Source organism: Morus notabilis, unplaced genomic scaffold (genome assembly GCF_000414095.1).
Source record: "Morus notabilis unplaced genomic scaffold, ASM41409v2 Scaffold1012, whole genome shotgun sequence".
Classification (NCBI taxonomy): Eukaryota; Viridiplantae; Streptophyta; class Magnoliopsida; order Rosales; family Moraceae; genus Morus; species Morus notabilis.
The window spans coordinates 317,077-330,692 of record NW_010361635.1 but is presented as its reverse complement, the minus strand read 5'-3'; the positions used below and the strand labels follow the sequence as shown (position 1 = coordinate 330,692).

Below are 13,616 nucleotides of genomic sequence, written 5' to 3'. Positions count from 1 at the left end.
TATTAAAAAAAAAAGATACTTACCAAATAAAACTTTCTATCAGTCATTTTTAAAACGAACTATGCCGCTTTCAGAAGTTTTAATTTGGTTTTGCTCCATATTTCATAGGTATGAACCAGGTAGGATAAATGGAAGGTGTCTGAATTGCTTACATAAGATTTCAAGCCTTGTTTCAAAATGTTTTTTTTTATTAAAAACCTCGGTCATATATTTACAGTTATTTTTTTAATTAGCCAATGCGAACCACCATGATGAATTTCATCATGACAGGGCTTAAGTATTTACTTTCTACCAGAGGCAAAGTTACCTATACATAAATAATCACAATTCACATATCCAGTTTTAGAGCCCTTCCCCCCAATAAGAATTTCTGCCATTAATTAATTTGGGGCGTTTAGTAGAGAGATTCGTTCCTTAATTTGAATCATGATTCGTGGTTTGTTATAGTATTTTTTCTTATAAAAAATACACATAAATAAAAAATGATTCGAATCACATAATTTAAATCTTTCAATCAAACAAACCCTTATTTTGATGTTGTGAACAATATTTAAAACTTTTCATCATTTTCATTACAATGGGTAGAAATTCTGATTTTAGGTGTTTCTTAGACGGTTTAGAGGAGGGCCCGTTATTGACTTTCTCACAGTAGATCTCTTAGTGGAAGAATTTTCACATTGAAAGTAAGCGTAGATTTGTTGTCTGTCTCGCTCGTTATCTCTCCACTCATATATTGACACCTCAACGCATATTGACACATCAGATGTTCCCAACAATTCCACGCACCGCGTCAATCAATTTGCTGTCCTCATTTTGCTATGACGTCACTTATCTACAATTACTTTTGCTTTTTTTTTTTCCTCCTCCTGAAGTCCTTGCATGCCTTAGGTGCAGACTAATTCAACAAATCACCGACCAGATCAAGAGTTTCCGATTCTCAAAAACAAAGAGCTAGATCCTTCAATTCCCAAATTAGTACATCTTCCTCCCCAAACAGAAAAATATAAACAATATCCAAATAGAAAATGAATGATAGGCAGAAATCGAATAGGTATATGGAATAGAGATGGGCTTGAACTTCCAAATTCAAAGAAAACATAAATTCAAATCAGGTGTTTTAGGGATTGAAGTTAAAAAAAATATTAGGGGCTTTCACAAAAATTCAGGTGACACTCGTGATTCCGGATCCAAGCAAGCCCAGAGACGCCGCCCACGTAAAACACAATTCCCTCTGCAACCTCGCGCCACCACCATGAACTAAGCGAGATTTGTGTCCAGAAAAGATGTATGTATGTTAGAGATAACTGATTAGTTATGTTGTTATTAGTCAGTTAGATCAGTGTACACGTGTCAGTAAGGCATTGGTCTTTATTGTAATTAGTTAGAGCTTAGTTGAGCTATTTAAAATGTTACTGTACAGTTTATTCAGTAATGAAAAAGATTGATTTCATTCATTAGAAAATATCTCATTCTTCTTTTCTCTGAAACTCAATATGGTATCAGAGCATTTAGATTCTGATGAGAGTGGTTCCGTGTCCGTCATGGCAGAAGCTTCCATTTCTTCGGTTCGCTTCAGTCCTATTTCTTTCAGCCATTCGATCTCGATTCGACTTGATCACTCTAATTTTCTTCCGCGGAGAAAATTGGCCCTTTCGACGATTCGAGGGCATAAGCTGTTGGATTTCATCTCCGATTCGAGTTCTCCGCCATTGAAGTTTCTTAGTGTCGCAGGACAGATTAATCAAGATTTCTTGAACTGGGAGCAACAAGATCAACTGTTGGTTTCGTGGTTGCTCTCTTCCATGTCCGAGACGGTTCTTGCTAGGGTTGTTGATTGTGAAACTTCAGCGCAAGTTTGGTACACTCTGAATCTTTATTATGCTGCTCAAATTCGCGCCAAAATTTCTCAATATAAAACTCAACTCAAAAATATTATGAAGACTTCTTTGACGATGAATGATTATTTGTTGAAAATTCATCATTGTGTGAGTATGTTAAATTTAGTTGGCCATCTTGTTCCTTCTAAAGAGCATCTTGAAGCAATCTTTGAAGGATTATCCTCTGAGTATGATACTTTTGTCCTTACGGTGGAAGCCCGAAATGATGCTTTCACTGTTGAAGAAATTGAGTCTCTTCTTCTTTCACAAGAGGCTCGAATTGAGAAAAATCACAAGTCTCTTGTTTCGGCTCAAGCTAATTTGGCTTCCTCTCATTCGAATCAAGAGAACAAAAAGAGGTTCAATTCTGGTTTTTCACCACAATTTGGGAATAATTTTCCTCGTGGGAATTTTCAGCCTCAATTCTTGGGTAATTTTCAATCTCGAGGTGGAGGCAATCCAGGTAGAGGTCGAGGACGTCACAATGGAGGTGGTCGTGGTTCTTGGTCTTCTAACATACCACAATGTCAATTGTGTGGCCGTACTAGACATGTTATAATTGACTGCTATTACAAGTTTGATCATTCTTTCCAAGGACCCTCTCAATTTCAATGTGGACAGAGACCTCCTTTCAACCCTACTGCTAATGTTGCCACTCCTGAAACAGTTGCAGATCCAAGCTGGTACCCTAATTCAGGAGCATCCAGTCACGTTGCTTCAAACCCAGACAACCTGATGCAGATGGCAGACTATTTCAGACCTGAGCAAGTCTATGTTGGAAATGGTAAGGGCCTTGCCATTAAACATATTGGTCAATCCAGCTTTGTGTCTCCTTATTCCTCTAAAATTCTTTCCTTAAAATATCTTTTACATGTCCCTGAAATTACAAAAAATCTCCTTTGTGTTTCTACGTTTGCTCATGATAATAATGTCTTCTTTGAGTTTCATTCTCACAAGTGCTTTGTCAAAGACCAGGTTACCAAAATTGTCCTCTGGAAGTGTTACTTCACACCACACCAGATTTTTCCCAACTAAAAGTGTTTGGTTGTGCCTGATATCCTTATCTCAGACCTTACAATAAACATAAATTCAATTTTAGATCCTCTGAGTGTACTTTTCTTGGTTATAGTCTTAATAAAAAAGGGTACACATGTCTTGATAAGTCTGCAGGGATGTAATCTTTGATGAAGGGGCTTTTCCTTTTTCCAAATTGTCTTCCACTCCTCTCCCTTCATCACCTGTGTCTTCCATTTCTTATCCTACTCCTGCTATTCCTGTTGTGTCCCCTGTTCAGTCCTCCGTTTTGCCTCATACTCCTTCTACTACTTCGACTATTCTTGAGTCACCGTGTTCTGTGCCTGATCCAGGTCTCTCTCTTAGTGAACCCATTGTTGTGACTAATGTTCCTTGTGCAGGCTCCTTTAATCCTTCTGTGACTACACCCTTGCCACATCAATCCTCTCAACAGGGAAAAGAGGTGGTTAATTCTCATACTATGGTCACTCGCTTAAAGAGGGGTGTTTTCAAACCAACAGTGTACATTGCAGCCCAAGAACCAACTTCATTTCAGGATGCATTAGTTCAAGAACAGTGGAAGACTGCTATGAATGATGAGTTTTTGGCCCTTCTAAGGAATGGTACTTGGTCTCTTGTTCCTCTGCCTGTAGGAAGAAAACCGATTGGCTGCAATTGGGGTTTCAAAGTCAAGGAAAATCCAGATGGCACACTTAACAAGTATAAGGCACGGCTAGTGGCAAAGGGGTTTAATCAAATTGCCGGTTTTGATTTCAATGAAACCTTTAGTCCAGTTGTGAAACCAACAACAATTAGAGTGGTGCTTACAGTTACTTTGGCAAGAAGTTGGTGCATTAGACAGTTGGACATCAACAATGCTTTTCTCAATGGTGACTTACTAGAAGAAGTGTACATGACTCAACCACAGGGCTTTGAAGATCCGAAATACCTTCAGTTTGTTTACAGACTTCACAAATCGCTCTATGGCCTGAAACAGGCACTCAGAGCCTGGTTTGACAAGCTGAAAAATGCTCTGCTTGCACTAGGATTCATCTCCTCAAAGTCGGATCAGTCCTTGTTCATGAGGTTTCATTCTCAACATGTCACCTTTATACTTGTGTATGTTGATGATATTTTGCTAACTTGAAGTGATGAAAAAGAGGTGCAACAGTTAATAAAATAGCTGAATAACTGTTTTGCTCTAAAAGATATGGGAGAAGTGAATTTTTTCTTGGGAATTCATGTCACTCACACTATTAATGGTGTGCTCTTATCTCAGAAAAAGTATATCACGGATTTACTGTGTAAGGCACGATTGCAGGATGCTAAACCTATTGGAACTCCTATGACAACTGGCTTCAAACTTTCAGCCTTTGGAAGTGATGAAGTAGAAAGCCCACACCTATATAGAAGCATCGTTGGAGCTCTTCAGTATGTGACTATAACCAGGCCTGAGTTGTCGTACTCTGTCAATAGAGTTTGTCAGTTCATGCACAAACCTCTTAAATCCCATTGGTGGGCTGTGAAGAGAATACTTAGATATTTGAGAGGCATACTTGATTTTGGTCTCCATCTTCAGAAATCTGCCCAACTCAGTTTACTAGCCTACTGTGATGCAGATTGGGCATCCGATCCAGATGATAGAAGGTCAACCTCTGGGTACTGTGTTTACTTGGGTTCAAATATTGTCTCCTGGAGTTCTAAGAAGCAACACACAATTTCCAGGTCCTTAACAGAAGCCGAATATAGAAGTTTAGCAAATGTGGTTGCTGAAATTACATGGCTCTCTAAACTGCTCAAGGAGTTAAGAATTGATACTTTGACTAGGCCAGTGGTGTGGTGTGACAATCTCAGTGCTGTACAGTTGGCTGCCAACCCTGTTTTACATGCCCGAACTAAGCATGTGGAACTTGATCTATATTTTGTAAGGAAAAAGGTGATGCAGAAACAAATTGATGTTAAGCATGTTCCAGCTATTGATCAGGCAGCTAATGTGCTTACTAAGCCTATATCAAGTTTCCAGTTTCCTATTCTTAGAAACAAACTCAAAGTTAAAAGTCTTTCAACCTTAAGTTTGAGGGAGGCTGTTAGAGATAACTGATTAGTTATGTTGTTATTAGCCAGTTACATTAGTGTACACGTGTCAGTAAAGCATTGGTCTTTGTTATAATTAGTTAGAGCTTAGTTGAGCTATTTAAGATGTTACTGTACAGTTTATTCAGTAATGAAAAAGATTGATTTCATTCATTAGAAAATATCTCATTCTTCTTTTCTCTTAAACTCAATAGTTGACATTGTGAACTCCATCGACAAGTGACGATCGACATCTTCTGGTTCCGCTGCAAGCCAAGGCAACTGTCCGTCTGTTGGTAACCGAATCAAATTCGGATGCGGAAGCGTGGCGGGGAGGCGGATCGTGTATAACAAAAATTTCATAAAACTTTTGAGATACTCTATAGATTATATTAATTTATGCACGAATAAATTAATCGCATTAATTTATATGTCAAGAACTCAATTAGGAAAAATACCTGGAGGCCGACTCGGATGATAACTTGAGTTCTTTGACCACAAACAGTCCTTGCTCCAATCTTTCTGTTTAGAAAACCAAAGTCTTCCACGTCAATTTCTTGATTCCACGTAGACGTGTGTGTGGGCACACGTGAGACAAAACATGTTTCAAAAAACACTCGAATTTTCACAAACACCAACGCATGCACGATGTGAAATTTTTTGGGAGAAAAAATTTTCCTCTCTCTTCCTTTTGAGAAATTCGGCCACTCTCACAAATTAGGGCAGAAAATTATTTTCAAAAAAAATTGTGTTCACAATTTTCTATCATTCTCATATTTAAAGAGTAAAAGTTAAACTTTAAAAAGGAATCAAATCTCTGTCACCTATTTAAATTTAGAACAAAAAATCTCCTACCCCTTATCCCTTAAGTGGCCGGCAACCCTAGGGTTTTTATCCCTGTGTGTGGCGCCAATTGCAGATAGGGAAGGAAGAGAAAATCATCATTTATCCTGCAGTCCAATTTTAATTCAAATTCAAATTCTAATTTAAGTCAAACTTAAATTAATTTGAATTCTAAATTGAACAACTTATCAAATAAGTTTAAAATGATAAATTTAACTTATGTTCACAATTCAAATTCAAATTTAAATAATCACATTATTTAAATAATAATTATTTCTCAATTAATTATTTTTCGAGTATTTAATTTTAGAATTCTATAATTCTAAAATTTCCATTTTGTCCTTTGTGTCTGGTAGAATTACAAGGACGACGCGGGGACTTATGGACCTATAATCCCGAGCTCCAATAAAATTAATAATTAATTAAACACTTGAATTAATTAATTAATTCTATTAATTCCAATAGTTACTCCACTATAAACTTGGAATTGAACTCTCAAAATTATAGACATTAATTACTTCTAAACTGTGAAGTTACCATTTAATATAGTCATTGCATATAGATCAATCCTCCATAAATAATTCATAATTAGAGTCAGGTAGAATCCGTTAACCTATCTAATTATATATTCATCCTTGAGTACCATTGATTCTCTAATGGATAGTGATTCATAAAACACATTCATGAACCAGAGCGCTCTTACTAATCCAAGTACCGAATCAACACTCAAGAGAATTATTTATCTACTTCTTTCTCAAGAAGGAATGGATTCCATCTCATATAATAACATTCCCGGCTACCTATTTCATCATGTCTCCAAAATACAAGGAATAGGATTCAGGGTCTCAGAATCCATACCGAGTAAATCAAAAGACATAAATCCATAAATAGGAGTTTGTTAAGAACTCAGGATTAAGATTATTCTATATATGACCATCGGTAGACTCAATTAGAATTTCTATGCTTAACGGAAATTATTAGAAATTCATATTGTGTCTGTGTCCCTGTTTCACACAATCTCATTATGCGAAATACACGCATTCAATATCTCACCATATTAATAGTGCGGATAGCACCGTTCTATTCTAAATAGAAATGACATATATTAATAATGTTTTAATTAAAGATTCTGAACTTTAATTAAATTCATTATGATCAATATTTTTGATCATTATCCTCAAACACTTTTCTCTCGTATATAACACTTATATACAATGTTTAAAGTTACATAAATAATCACGGAATTTTCATTTGATATTCATAAAATATTCATAAATATATGCACATAAAATGATGAATAAACTCTTTTATTATTTAAATAATAAATATCTTATTACTTCTTATGCTTCTAGGATACTATTCCCAATACTGTCAAGATATACGAGATCTCCAGTCTTGCCCGCCCACAATGGCGACCGTCATAGGAGGTAAAGCTTGGTGGAGGACCAGAAATGTCTATGGTGGAGGATCCCTCAAGCCCTTTATGGCCGTATGGTAAAGAAGATACAGATGGTTTCTTTTCAATTTTTTGTGGAAAAAGACAAAACAAGGTTGAAAAGCGACGGTTCTAACGCCGTTAGAAAGATTTAAGAAAGAGCTGAGGTGTAAATATTTAATAGAGAGACAACGAACGAGACAGCGAAATCAGGACAAGAGATCTGAACACTTTTGTAAATTTTGAAGACGAAAAAGGAGCTTTTAAGTGCCGTGCCTTCATGTAATACGGCAGGTAAGTAAGTTTGCATTGTTGCTGATATCTTCTTTTTTGCTGCTTCTTGGTGGCTGATGAATATGATTGAGTTCATGGATGCAATCATGCAAACGTATTTGTTAAAGAATTCAATTCATGTTATACATTTGGCATGGCATGAATAGTACAATTTAAACATAATGAGGCCAAATTATTTAGTATTAGGATTAATTTCAAAATTTTTCCTCAACTAAACTTTATAATACTTTGTCTATTAAATTTTAAAATGTAACACTCAATCATTTTAAATTTTATTTTGTTAATAATTTTACCCTCTCTATTATTTTGAGTGACATAATTCATTGCGTGTCTATTATTTAATCAATTTAAAAAGAATAATATTATAAAATGTCTTATAAAAAGCCCAAGTTATTAAAAAATGGATTAAAAAACTCAAATGTAAAAATAAAGAAGAGATTGGAAAATGAAGAAAGGATTAATCCAAGTTAATTAGGATTTTAAGTTTTTCCTCAAAAAAAAAGGTCTGAGAAATAAAATCCTTCTTCATTGTAAATTCTTCTGTGAATCACTTCCAATGACTATAACATGAGACAATATTAGTGAATTTAATCATATTGACAGTAAATTTAAACTGTCATGACCTATTCATGTATTGCACTTTCAACTACCTTCTCTCCCTCAGCAAGATTTTCAAAAAAAAAAAAAAAAAAAATCAGTAAGGGGCTTCACATATTGATATTGTGAAAGGTTTGTAATGCTATTCGAATCAGAAGAATGAATTCCAGAAGCATTCAAGTCCAAGGCAGTAACTTTAAAATCCGCTTCTTCTGAAAGTGCTGTAATACCAACACTAAGCACCAAATCCACATCTGTCAACAAGGATAAAATTGCGGGTTTCTAGATCATCCAAGCACCAAATCCACATCTGTCAACAAGGACAAAATTGCGGGTTTCTAGATCATCCAATTTTATATCCTGTCTAAAGAAAAACTCAGGCATCTCATAACCTTATAAAATAAAATAAAATAAAATAAAATAAGTAGTCAAGAAAGGATGAAGATAAATGTTTCACACCCAATTTAGAAGAACATAATCCTTTCAGAGGTAGGAAAATTAGTTTTTGGGAATGATTATGGTGATCTCTGTTGATATATGGAACATGGAGGAATAGTTATTCTAAACGAAGATGTGACAAAGATGGATATAAGTGTAATTTTACTTTCAAATCTCACTAAAAAATAGACACGTGGTGAATTATGTCATTCAGAGTAACGGAGAGGGTAAAATTGTTAACGGAACAAAGTTCGGAGAGATTGAATGTTACGCTTTGAAATTCATAAGGCAAAATATTACATGGGTCATAATTCATGAAGAATTTTTAAAATTAATCTTTAGTATTAACTTGGGGAAATATATATTATATATAGACGAGTTTTTAATGGTTACGTTTTATTATTGACCGTCTATAAATATAAAAATTTGATGATGCGGCATGATTAAAATCTAATTTAATTAATTTTTTTAGGTAATTATTTAATTTATTACAACCATCGAATTAATATTTTATAAATAAAATAATAATATTTATTAATGAATAAATAATAGAGTAACTATTTAAGCCACGTATAAATTTCATCCGTTATTTTCTACTTGTTTGCAAAGCAAACAGTTTATTATTATTATTTTTAAAACTTTAATTTAAAAATAAAATCAAGTTTAAATTACTTGTTAGATTATATGTGTAACCACTTTTCAATAACGTGTTAACAAGATCTTTTCTCAATGTAATTTGCACATAAAACTTATTGAATTGAGAGTGTCTAAGCTGTGAGATATGAATTGAGATCTTGTACAGGGTGAATAGCCCTTGAGTTCATGTGTGCTTTTATTACAAGTGAAGAGGGAAAGGTATACGAGGCGTGGGCTTTGCTTTTCAGTCGTAGATTTTATGGGCTGGAATTGGAACAAGTCCAATCACAATGTCAGGTGGGTGTGATTTGCGCGTTATAATAAAGTCAGTGCTACTGGTGAACTTTTATAGTGCGTATAATAATGAGAATAAAAATAAAAATAGTAACGAGAATAGAATGAAAAAAAAATTATTTATTTAGTTATAATATTAAAAAAATTTTAGAATGGAACTTGAATATTTTTATGTTAATAAATGTTATATATAATATTAATATTTTATCTATTAATATAATATAATAAATTTATTATTATATAATTATCATATATAATATAGGAATGGTCTTTAGTCAGGCAGTAATAAAAATGTCTGATTGATCCGTTCAGTAATTATGACCGTCGGATAGAAATTTGGATAGTGTAGATCGAAAAGTTTATTTCTCAAAAGACCTCCCTTTCTCAAACGCACGAGCATTTCCAAACCTACTTCTCTCCCGACCTCCCTCGATCTTCCTTGAGCTCCATCGACCTCCTCCGCAGCCACCTCGCCGCCGGTGACTATTGACAGGCGGACGAGGCCGCGTCCCGACAACTCTCACAACCAAACCCACTTCTCTCTCGTCCTCCACCCTCACATTTCCTCTCTCCTCAAACATCACCATTTCCTCCTCTTTCTCCGCCGCCGTTTCCTCGACCGCCTCCACATGCATCTTGTTGTAATTTATAATAATAATTCTTATTCTTATTGTTGAGAAAGAAGTAAGATTCTTTTTACACGAATTTTTTTTTCTTTTGGGGATTTTGATTTGATTTTTAAGGGGCAAGGGCTTGCTTCTTTTTCTTCTGTTTTTTTTTTTTTTTTTTTGCCTATACTTTACTCTTCTATTTTATCGCTTGTTTATGATTTTATTATAGGAGGTACGAACTCGCATGTTGTGGGTCGTTGATTTTTCTTGATTTCCTTATTTGGGGTTTGTGATTTTGAGGGTATTTGTGCGAAAGATTTCTGGGTTCTGTCTCGGTTCTGTCTTGTGAAGTTGTTACAAGCACTGTTTTGATCTGATTTCCTGAATATCCAACACAAGGACCAGATATCATGATAAATTTTTCTTTTTATTTGGTTAGGAATTCTACATCTTGTTAGTTTTTGATACTTAGTTGGCACCTGAAATCTGTGTATCAGGGCCGTCTTCCAAAGAATTTCAGGGGACACAAGTCGGATATTGTTTGGTCAGGAAGTCCTTGGATGTGTGGTAAGCAGCTCAAGCATTACCCTGCTTTCTGTAGGAATGGGATTACGATAGCGGTAAGAATCTAGTAACTGAGCGGAATGTTGTGAATGAGGTGTTTGAAACTTAGAAAGTACATAAAGTGAAAGAGAAAATTGCATTCTTTCTATCTCCTTGTTCTTTTGGTCTAACATCGCTCTTTGTTCTTGATATCCAGGTTCAATCTTTTGTCTTTGTTATGGCAAATGGAGAGAATGACTACATTGCTTATCTGGAAGACATGTATGAGGACAAAAGAGGTTAGAAAAAGGTCAAAGTGAGGTGGTTTCATCATAATCAAGAAGTCAAGGGGGTTGTTCCGCTGTGAAATCCGCACCTGAAAGAAGTTTTTATCACACCATATGCACAAGTCATCAATGCAGAGTGCGTCGATGGTCTTGCCACGATCTTAACTCGTGAACATTATGAAAAATGCTTAGCTGCAATTCCTCATGGTTTCTTGGCCAAAGATGAGGATGGATATGACAATCTCGAGGTATGAAGATCATCATGGTGATGACAATGGCAGCAAAGAAGACATGAAAGAGCTTGAAACCCTCAATCAGAGCTTAAAAGCAATTAAAATGATGGAAGTGACGGTATGGATGTGTCTAACATGAGTGGTTTTTTTCCCTTCTTAGTTCAGAGTCTCTGTAAATAGTTACAAGGTCTTTTGGTGGGGGAAAACGAAAAACTCATTCCATTCCTTCGAAAATTTCGAATTGGTGGCTTCTGTAGGTGTACAGTCACACGTGTTAGGATTTTATGACCACCTGATTTTAACTAACTATATTAGAAAGATAATTTGGTTAGGAACCTCGTAAATGAACCATTCAGTCCTCATGCTTCCATGAAATGACTGAGTATGTGCTTGCTTCTTGTACCTTTGTGTAAAGTTTGAAGTTTATAATGTCGTATAAGATTAAAATTTTCCTTTAGAACCGCCAGAAAATTAACTTGTTTATGACTTGGAAACATGCTCACAATTAGGCTCATATTGTGACATAACTGTAGTGAAAATTGCATACAAAGACAAACGGTTTAAACACACATTTGTTATGCCTTTGAACATACATCACTCTCGTGGGTTATTTTCTCATTTTTCTCTTCAAAACATGTTTTTTTCCCTTCTTAGTTTAGAGTCTCTGTAAATAGTTACAAGGTCTTTTGGTGGGGGAAAACGAAAAACTCATTCCATTCCTTCGAAAATTTCGAATTGGTGGCTTCTGTAGGTGTACAGTCACACGTGTTAGGATTTTATGACCACCTGATTTTAACTAACTATATTAGAAAGATAATTTGGTTAGGAACCTCGTAAATGAACCATTCAGTCCTCATGCTTCCATGAAATGACTGAGTATGTGCTTGCTTCTTGTACCTTTGTGTAAAGTTTGAAGTTTATAATGTTGTATAAGATTAAAATTTTCCTTTAGAACCGTCAGAAAATTAACTTGTTTATGACTTGGAAACATGCTCACAATTAGGCTCATATTGTGACATAACTGTAGTGAAAATTGCATACAAAGACAAACGGTTTAAACACACATTTGTTATGCCTTTGAACATACATCACTCTCGTGGGTTATTTTCTCATTTTTCTCTTCAAAACAAAGAAAAACTAACAACAAAGAAAAGAAGAAAGAAAATCATAGTGACTAGCCCTGATGCCTTGCGGATCCGGTAAAGCCTTGTAATCAAATTATGTCCATGAATCAAGAAATGAAGGTGGTGGGATCAGAACTAGAGTCGGAGCCATTGTTGCCCGTCGATGAATTCCGTGCTTATGTAAGGCCTTATCTGGTCGTAGCTGAAGGGCTTCATCCACGGCACATGCATGTGTTTTCTTGTGGGAGATCTCTGTGATGTACTGCAATTGCCCCACCAAATGAATCCGTTGACTGTAGAACACAATCCCATTGTTCCACAGGACCAAACTCTTATTATCAGAAGTTAATCTAAAATACAAAAGAAAAATGATGTTAACAATTGTTATGAGTTTATTAGTAACTTTATCAGTAAGAAACAAACGAGAATTGTGGGGGACAAAAGTGCAAAAAGCCTAAAAGCTTTTGTGAACGAAAAACAAAAGATACCTAGATGAAATTCCACATGGGATTCTCTTGTGAAAACGAATAAAAGAGGGTTTGAGTTATTACCTTGTAGAATGATCTAGCTCTACCAAAGATGAAGTCAACACTTCCTTGTATGTAAGACTGAAAAAAGTAGTGTGATCCAACGTCATCCAAGAGAGATTCAAGCCAAAAATCTTGACTAAAATAAGAGTTTTGGGTGAACTCTTTTGATGTAACTCAAATTTGTAGTTTTGAATGGTTTGTAATATCTACTTCTTAGAAAAATAAAACATTCCAAAAATCTAATATTCAAACAGCTTATATTTTACAGTTACGTCAACATGCTTTTTTTAGTATTCAAGCAAACTATTATACAACTTTTATTCTCACTTGTGATAATTCTAACTGCATCTGCATTAATTACTAAACAACGAACGGCCAGCGTGTCCCTTTCCATACTTCTACGTCACGTTGCACACCTCTATAAACATTATATCGATAATTATAGGTGTCTTCCCACATTACCTAAACAAATTATATGTGTCTCCTCATATTATTCTTTCCATATTCAATCTCCTATTTGTGTCTCGCTACTAATTCTTTCCAACTTGTTAGAACGACAACAATATTCAATATCCAAATGACTAAAGACTTTTTCAAGCAAAAATAACTTCCAAGACAAGTTCAATAACATGAAATACAATAAATCAGCCAATATACATATTAATACGTTATGTGTTCACTTAATTGCTATAAAAATACATGTTTCCATATACATTGTCGCTTACGTTCATTAACATGAAATACAATAAATCAACCAATATACATATTAATACGTTATGTGTTCACT

The 13,616-nt window shown here is 35.0% G+C and overlaps 1 long non-coding RNA gene across 2 annotated transcripts; it reads left to right on the top strand.

Moving 5' to 3' along the window:
* Positions 1 to 9,813: 9,813 nt before the first annotated feature.
* LOC21395945 lies at positions 9,814 to 11,632 on the top strand. 2 transcript variants are annotated; one of them, XR_002902400.1, is made up of 3 exons: positions 9,814 to 10,185; positions 10,610 to 10,732; positions 10,873 to 11,632. It is a non-coding gene; the product is annotated as an uncharacterized LOC21395945 (long non-coding RNA). The 2 variants fall into 2 exon arrangements; XR_002902399.1 differs by lacking the exon at positions 9,814 to 10,185 and having other exon boundaries at positions 10,305 to 10,732.
* Positions 11,633 to 13,616: the final 1,984 nt, after the last annotated feature.